Source organism: Octodon degus, unplaced genomic scaffold (genome assembly GCF_000260255.1).
Source record: "Octodon degus isolate 3935 unplaced genomic scaffold, OctDeg1.0 scaffold00032, whole genome shotgun sequence".
Classification (NCBI taxonomy): Eukaryota; Metazoa; Chordata; class Mammalia; order Rodentia; family Octodontidae; genus Octodon; species Octodon degus.
In genome coordinates this window covers 3,999,884-4,009,198 of record NW_004524608.1, presented here as the reverse complement: position 1 = coordinate 4,009,198, position 9,315 = coordinate 3,999,884, and positions in this window count along the sequence as shown.

The window sequence follows — 9,315 nt, the reverse complement described above, 5'->3', positions numbered from 1 at the left end:
ATCTGTGTATTCAAAGTGGTTAGGATAGATATATAGTTGCATTCTCTTAATGAATAGAATGATTTGTTCTAATGGTGTTTGTAAATAGGGTCTGAAGTCTGCATCTTGTACAGCAATTAACCACTAAGAAGAATATATGCAGTGTGTTATTTGTTGAATTTGTACTTCCTATTTGATTTGAAACTGTCTCATTGCTATCTGTTTATCAATAAAATTTAGAAAAAAAAACAAAAAAAAAAGGTAGTTTCTTCTGTCTGTGTTGTGCTGGGCCTGGGAAGGAGGGAGTGCTGGGTTTTGCTAGAAGCAGTTTCAGGTCTGTGACTTAAGCAAGTCACTTGCTCTTTGCAAGCATCACTGCCTGGCACTTCCTCTCCCCTCTTCCACTGGAGGGCTCCAGCATGGTGAGAAAACAGTAGTGTGAGACCCCTCCCCCAGTTGCCAGGGGGAGCAGAGGGAGATTCTCACAGCTGCTTCCTGGTGGGCATTGCTAGGGGCAAAGCAAAGAACAATTAAGTTTAACAGAACTTTCTTGAACTAGAAAACATTTCAGTAGCAGACAGTACGTTGGACCAAACATGGTTTCAGCCACTTTCCGAAGCAACTCTCAGTAATTTCTCTTCTCTGAGTGTGCTTACAAGTCCTGAAAAAAAAAAAAAGACCACAGTGAATGTTACTACCTAATGCCATTTCACAGAGCACAGACATGCAACACCATGACGATGAGTCTGCATCAGCCTCACTGACCAGGTGTGGCCCTGTGTTGACTCATGATCTTTCCTCAAAGTTACAATGCCCAAGAAAGTAAACGTTTTGAACCCACTGAAGAAAATCAAGCAGCCACGACAGCATTATTCAAAACTCTCATGAAATACAATCCTAGGAAAAGTCCAGGAATGAAAAGAATGATGAGAAAAATATGATCAAAGCATCATCCTGTGTTTAGGAGATTTGTGGCATGTTGTTGAAGTTGGAACAATTTCCAAAAATTTAAACATTTCCCATATTTTTTGATCACTCCTTATAAAAGCTGGACATTTGATGGATGAGTCAGTGAATTGATCAAAGGTCATGAGAAACGTACATATGATACAGAGAAAAATGTTTAGTAGGCCAACTACATCTGTTATTATGTGAATTACTAATTCAATATGACAGAAGTAACCCCTGCATATTTATGAGTTGTGCATCCATAGATTCAATAAGCCACATACAAAATCCTTGAAACAGTATTGCATCAGTAATGTGCATATGCTGACATTTTCTTTCATTATTTCCTAAGTAATGCAATGCAACATACATGATAATTAATACATAGCAATTATTGAGATGATGTAATCATTGAATTGGGTATTCTATGTGTTTGAGAACAAACAAGAGGATATACAGAGTTTATAGGGAAGTGTGTCATTGTATATTAGGCATTTGAACATGTGAAATTGATAGCGTAAATTCTCTTTACGAATGAAAGCAAAAATATATGAGAAACACAAGGTAATACTGAGAAAAATGCAGTTATCCACCTTCAGTGGGATCTGTCTGCAAATTTCAGACCAGCCTAGACTCCAAAGTGAGCTCAACACCAGCCTGAACTGCATAGCCACAGCCTGTCTCAAGAAGACAAAATAAAATAGCTACTTGTTCCCAGTTTTGAGAGCCTTTTGTGTTCCCACATACAGACAGAAATTGAGCAAAAACGCAAAGCCTGATCTGTAGCATGTTTGCTCTGTGTTGCTAACTCATCCCTGCAGCTCTGCTCTTCTCTTTCTGCTCAAACATCCTTAACTGAGTAATGTTTCCAGACCCTTTCGATTCCTTCTCCTTAGGCCACAGTCTGGAGATTGCCCACTGACAGAATATCTGTGTGATCATTTGAACCATCTCATGGTTGTTTCTTCTCACAATAATACAATTCTTTGCTATTTTTAAAAATCTGATTACAATTGCTTTCAATTTCTTAGCTATTTGTAGGTAACTGGGTAAACATGGACCTTGCCTCTTTTATGCCTGAAAACACAAGTGTAGGGATCCATTGGTCTTACTGGGATCGGTTCTACCCAGGGAGAAACTGTGGCAGGAATTAGAAAGATAGATAAGCAGACAAAAGCTGGACTAGGTGGCTGGTGGTCTGCCTGATGGGCAAGACTAACATGGCCCACAACAAAACCTACATTTATTTATACTTTTGTATAGTTTGTAACACATTACACAAGGTTGCCTAGCAATTATATTATATATGTTATTGTATATAATATATATTATATGTAACCAAACAGAATGTTTATCTCAGGAGTGAGGTAGATTATTTGTTTTAGGCACTGAGGTCTATTCCCACCTACACACATTTGATCAATTTCCTAGCTTCCTGTAGTGTCTGGAACCAGTGGGTCAGTCAACAAAGGTCACCTGGGAGAGGAGCGGGGAATTGAGGAGGGGACAAAGGACAGGAAACGTGAGAAATGGAGACAAGACAGGATTCTGATCAAGTCTCATTTATTCAGGGGAGGTGCTGGGTATATATAGTGGAGGCATAGGGAAATGATGTCAGGGGGTAAAAGGCACGAGTAACTAGGCAACTGGGCTATGACAGGAAGTCCCACCTCCGGGGCATAGCAGGAGACTTATGGGAAATAGGCAGGGTAAGAAGAATTAGAAGCTCAGCTCAGCAGAGGTAGGGGAAGAGGAAGTCAGCGTCACTAATGACACTGATGCACCAAGAGAATTTTATAGGTCAGAGGTACTCAGGTGACCATTAAGGGATATGTGGCATGGAGTCATGCTGTGGCAGATTCACGGGATTTAGAAAGACTCACTTGCAATAGTATTGGAGGCCTGGAGTTATTGAGCCTCCCACACTGTAGCTCCCAATATATCTCCCTTTTTTATGTTGTTTTGTCAGAGATTGGTGTTCCATTGTAGTTAGAGAAGCTGTACTTGGAGAAGTCTTTAAAGGACCTTTTCATACTTGATACCAGACCAAAGCTTGTTGATACTCAAATTCAGCAATAAAACCCTATATAATTCAATAGTTCATAATAGTAGTAAGTTATCAGCACAGCTGATAATTGTCAAAAGTCATTGACTTGAGCCTTTTACAGCTTTAGTATATTAATATGGCATTATTTTGTATACCTTATGGTTAAACTTTTCTGATGGATGGTTAAGACCAAATTAAAGGGCCAGGGAAATGGCTCAGTTGGCTCAGTGGAATAAGCACTTCCCTGGCAAGCTCAAGAGTCTGAGTTCAACCCCTGGTTCCACAACGCCTGGTTCCACAAAGAAAAAAAAAAAAAGACCAAATTAAAACAAGACCTGTATAACTACAAATGTAACTTTTGCTATCTGATAAGGTCAGCTAAATCTCCTCAGGATTTACCTTGCAACAATGTACAGCACCTTGTAGATCTTCTGTCAGTGTCAGTCATTTGAATGAGTTACAGCCACTACTTGACCAATTTGCTCTCTGTGAAAGCCTGAGATATTCTTTTCTCTCTAGGTGACTCTCCTCAGGCAAACTATGCATCATAGATAACTTTCCTCTGTGGCCCCATTATCTCCTTGATCAGAAAATTTGGGATACAACTGAGTTACAGGATGTCACAGCAGAGGTTCTCTTATGTCCTGAGTCTTCACTGATCTTGAAGGACTAGGACCAAAATATTGGCTATCCTTTTAGCCCATCTATATCTCTAATTTTTGTCTGCAACCTTTGATTGTTAAACATCCAGAAGAGAAGCATAATGACTTCATTACCCTGTAACAGAGGTTACATCTATCTGAATATCAAACACCTTAGACATAAAATAGAATTGTTATTTTTCCAACAATCATGGAATAAGGAATTTTTTTTTTCCTCGAATGGCTTCAGGGCACTTTTGGCCAGCGGGAGAGTTGTGAGGTTCGAACTCCAGCAACCTGAGGCTGAGAGCTTTGTGGAAGCAGCCACTTAAAGGCCTGAGCTAGGGCCATGCCCCCCAACAATCATGGATATACTAATATTGATTCCCAGGGGCCGGGGAGATGGCTCAGTGGAATAAGCACTTGTTTGTCAAGTGCAAGGGCCTGAGTTTAATCCCCGGTTCAAAAAAAAAAATCATAAAAAAATAAATAAATAAATCCCTATTAAATGTTAAAAAACAACAAGCACACATTTTTACAGAAATTTAGAAATCAAACCGCATGCATCATTGTAACAGAACAGTCTTATGACATTTTGTGACAAGCTTATATTTTTATTTTGACATAATATAACCATTTTAACCTATCTTCTCTATCTAATACATAAAAATTTTCATCTAATTATCCTTAAATGAGATATACATCAGAAGGCTTTTTCTCCCCCACCTCCCCTTGTGTGTGTATGTGTGTGTGTTTTTAAGAAAGTCTTATCTATGTCCATACCACCCTGAACAAGCCCGATCTCGTCTGATCTTGAAAAAAAAAAAAAAAAAAGGAAAAGACAAAAAGAAAGTATTATCACAATAAGCAATCTTTGTTTAATATTTTAGAAGACCTGAATACTTGGAATCATGGATGCACTTAAGACACCATGAGATTAACAATGAGTTACCATACACATATGCAAACCTTTGCTTCTTAATTTAGTTGAACACCAAAACCATTTTTAAGAGAAAACTCAATTATTATTTCTCTGAAAGACTTTTATCTTCAAACCAATGACTAATTTATTGAAGGTGTCTCCTAAGAGACTATTTAGATTATTGGGAGCCCCTCATTAAAGAACAAAAGGTTAGTCACACCACCTATTCATCAACAGGACTCCTCTGTGAATCAAATTTCTCCCTACTCTAAGGAATTTTTGTTTAGTTTAAATCTTTTGATAAACTACATATAAAGCGATTTTGGTATGACTTAGACAAGCTGGTAACCTAGGAAAAAGCATGCTCTTAAGTCTATACCCCAAATTGTAGTATGAACAAATGACCAAAGAGGAAAAACAAAATAACAAAAAAGGGGAACAACTGTTCACAGAATAACACACAAATAGACAAACACACTATACACACAAATACCTTTACAAAATTATGAGTGTACTCAACTACATATTCTTGGTCAGATTAACCTATAGTAACTGTATTGCATTTTTTAAAAGAAATTTAAAATTATAAATAGACTAGTCAGATTTTGCAATTTGTCAATGAGCAAAAATCTCTTATCAGAAAATTTTGGAAGGTGTAAGTCTTTTATCTCTAGCTCATATGCATATTTTGTATTTTTTGTCTTAGCGCTAGTAAAATTTAACTGTTATCTTTATATATTTTACCATCTATTTGGACCTTAGATTTCCATTTTGTCAGTTCCTTCACTAGGTTCCAGGTTGGATCTGGCATCCTCATTGTTAACTTCTTCTCCAGATCTGGCTTCATGACACAGCCTGACAGCGCACTCTGGTACCCAAATAGGTCATTCAACATTCTCTGGAAAAGCACAAGCATACCCTGTCACCCAGGTTAGTAGTGGACTGGATCCCTTCCATTGTCCAGTATGAAGATCTCTCCAAAGGACCTTTCCTAGCCTTTATGCACGTATTTGATGGAATTGTCTTTCTGCTGTTGTACTTCCATCTTTTGTATAAGTTAATAGTGTTTTATACATGAAGAATCTTGTTTAACAACTTCCCAGGCCTATGCTCAAGTCAAATGAGACTGAAAGGCAGAAGCATTTTGATGAAAAGTCCTATAGCAATCTCTACTTCCTTAATCTTTATTATTATTATTATTATTGCTACAAAAATTGGGGTATCTCAAGGGCTTTTGGAAAGTTCTAGGTGCCCTGCCATCAGCTGTTTATTTACCAATGTCTTAGCTACTCTTCTCTTGTTGCTGGGACAAATACCTGACAACCAAAATGAAGGAAGGAAAGTAACTTATTTAGCTCACAGTTACTGGAGAGGTTTCAGTCCATATTCAGCTGGGTCCAAGGCAGAGCATCACATAGCAGAAAGCAACCTTTCATGGTGGCAGCAAAAAGCAAGAGCAAAAGGTAGAGGTAGCTTCTAAGCAGCTAGCTTCTCTTCCCACCCTACATTGTAATGCAAATCACCTGCCCCAGGGCAAGTGCAGCATCCACACCCATAGTAATCAATCACAAACTCCAGAAGCAGCCCCAAGACTGCATGAGGGAGGCTTTGGGGGGACATCTAGCCACAAACCATAACAACCAGTATATGAGTTGCTATGATCTTCTCCTGAGTTAAGGACCACTGATCAAACTAAACAGGGTTATCACACATCCAAGTTATCTTGGATGCCATCTGGGGAGGTGGGAGAAGAGATCAAGGCATCTCCTGAAAATGGCCTATGCCAAAAGAGTCCCTTTTAGGAAGAACTAAAGGTTTTTTTGTTTGTTTTAGAACTTTTACCAAGCCCTTGATTGGGAAGAAAACCTTGTTGTAACATCTGATGAGTCACCAGGGAGTTAGGACTGGCCAAAAACATTCCCATGCCCTGTAATATGTCACAACCTGATAAACTGACCGGTGTATGAGGGAGGACGTAAGGAGAAAAATATCCAGAATGGCCTTCTGCATCCCTCCAAATTAGCAGCTTAGCACTTCTGCTAGGGTAAGAGACCTTGCCCACCCTGGTAAATCTGTAGAGGCCACATCCAAAGGCCATGCCTCAGGCCAGTGATGCTGAGCAATAACTGAAACATATGCACCCAATAGTCCTTTAAATTCTTTTCCTTTAGTAATTAATTCCACCTCTGGGCAATTTTTTTTAATCTGCTGAACACAATAAGTATTAGGAAACCCTTGAGTTTTTTTTTTTTTAAATAAATTTTCCAATTTTTTCCAAGGGAAAAATGACCAAGTGAGAAACAGGAGTATCTGGAGTGATTTTAGCAATGGTTTGTGTAGACTGAATAATAACTGTGATTTTTTTTCTGATATAATCAGCATCAATTACACCAGGCAAAACCTGGAGACCTTTTAAAATGAGACTGCTGAGGTCTAGCAAGATTCCCACTGTACCCTGCGGTCCATGGACTCCAATAGAAATAATTTGGTGCCCCATATCAGGAGTCAATAGGAATCTGGAGGAGGAACTGAGATCCAAGCCTCCCCTATCAGTTGTGGCTCCCCAAAGGTCAAAGACGCTTGTGGTGGGGGAAGGGAAAGCACCCCCATTGTTTGCTGGGTCCAAGGTGGCCCCATTGGAAGCTTCCCTAAATGGGTTGGGCTTACTCCTCAGTTTTAGATTTACAGTCTATAGAAATATAGATATGAGACAAAAGCCTAATGTCCCAAGGGAGCAAGGAGCAATAAACAGAGCCAGAGGGGAACTGTTGTCTCATTTGTAAATTCCAGAAACCTGGGAATCAAGGCTGCAGACAGCAGCTTCTCCTCCTGGCACCGATTGTTCTTTGATCCCTTGCTTGGGCTGTTATCATCTAGCATTTCTGTAAACCTAGCATTAGGAAAATGGCAGAAGTCAATAGAAAAAATGGGGTATAACTATGAATGTCCATTTTGTATCTGTGTATTCAAAGTGGTTGGGATAGACATATAGTTGCATTCTCTTAATGAATAGAATGATTTTTTCTAATGGTGTTTGTAAGTAGGATCACAAGTCTGCATCTTGTACAGCAATTAACCACTAAGAAGAATGTATGCAGTGTATTATTTGTTGAAACTGTACTTTCGATTTGATTTGAAACTGTCTCATTGCTATATGTTTATCAATAAAACTTTGAAAAAAAATAAAAATAAATAAAAACTAAAACTTAAAAAAAAAAAAAAGAAGTCAATAGAGATAGTAGTTTGTGTTCACCAAAGTAATTATGCACATTCCTTAGCCTGCCTTTAGCCCTCAAAAAATGTGAGGTGCTTCAGAGGCTCTGGGCTCACCTGGAAAGAGACTAATTTCAGTGAGACCTCTGGAGCTATATTCATCAGGTCTTCTCGCTGTTTCTTTCAGCACCAGCTCGTACAACACTTGCCCAATGGTACCCTCATCTACCTCTAGTACATGGACTGGAAGGTTTTATTGAAGAGACAGATAAAGGCTGTATTGTCTTTGGTGCAGCAGTAGTTTTGGGTTAAATATCCCTCATCCCCCACAATGGAAACAAAAAACCTTACTTTTTCTCCTTTTTTTAGACTGTGGATGAATAACCTGAATAATAATTGCTGCCAGGGCAGCTCCCTGTACGCACGAGGAACCAATATCCACACAAATCTGAATCATCTCAGGCAGTATAGCCTGCTGTTTATGGTCTCCTAAAGCCTCTTTACAGCATTTAATTCATTTTCCGAAGGCCAACTGTTGAACTATTAATTTGATATCACTGATAATCTTCTTAGTAGCTTGCAATAAACCTGAAGCAAAATCTTGAAAAGGTTCCTTAGGGCCTTGCCTAAAAGCTTTGTTAAGGGATGTTTCATCCTTACATGGAACTCCCTCCAGGCCCTAATCTTGGCTATCTTAATTTGCTAACATAGTTGCAATGTAAAGGTCAGTTGACTATGCTAGCAAAAGCACCCTTTTGCAATTAACAAATCTTTTGCAATGGTTAAGTTGTGAGCACCATTTGGAGCTGCCTGATTCTTCAAATATTCAAAGAAATCTCCATTCCACAATAAATAGTCTCCTGGTTTCAAACATGCTTTAGCTATTCCTTTCCAATCATTTGGGACCATGGTCTGTTGTCCTAGCCCTTCTACTAAAGTCAAGGTAAAAGGAGCAATAGGGCCATAAGGAGCAGCAGCTTGTTTTAGGTTTTTAAAGGTACAGATTCATGAAGACCTACAATTTAAGTTTCAATCTGTGACTCGGCAAAATTTTCCTGAGCTGCCATTGCCAGGATTGTGGCTTGTGGCTCCATAAAATCCACTGAGTATTTTGGTTTTGCCCAGATTTTAAACATAGACGCTATCTTGAGTGTAACAAATTTTCAATGACAGCAACACGCATAGCCAATGCCAAGGCCACAGTGTACCACAGTCATGACTCTCCTACTTAGCAGCAGGCACACAGCACTGTAGTTGATGATAGGCACCGATCTCTGTGGCTGGATGGGGCAAACAGATCGGTAGACAGCTTGGGAATCCCAGCTGGGTCTGCTAAGACCGGATCGCAAGAGCCTCCCAGAGCCAGTTTGTGCTCCTCCCCCCAGCGGCTCTATGCTGCTTGGAACCAACAGCTCGCAATTTAAAATAACTTTTACCTTTTTTATCAAATTGCACAAAAATAGAGGGTTTTAAACTATCTGCTATACCTTTGCTCTACCCTCCTTGTCCTGTTTGGGACTTGATTTGTAAAACAGTACTCCATGTTAAATCTTTTATTGTGGTCT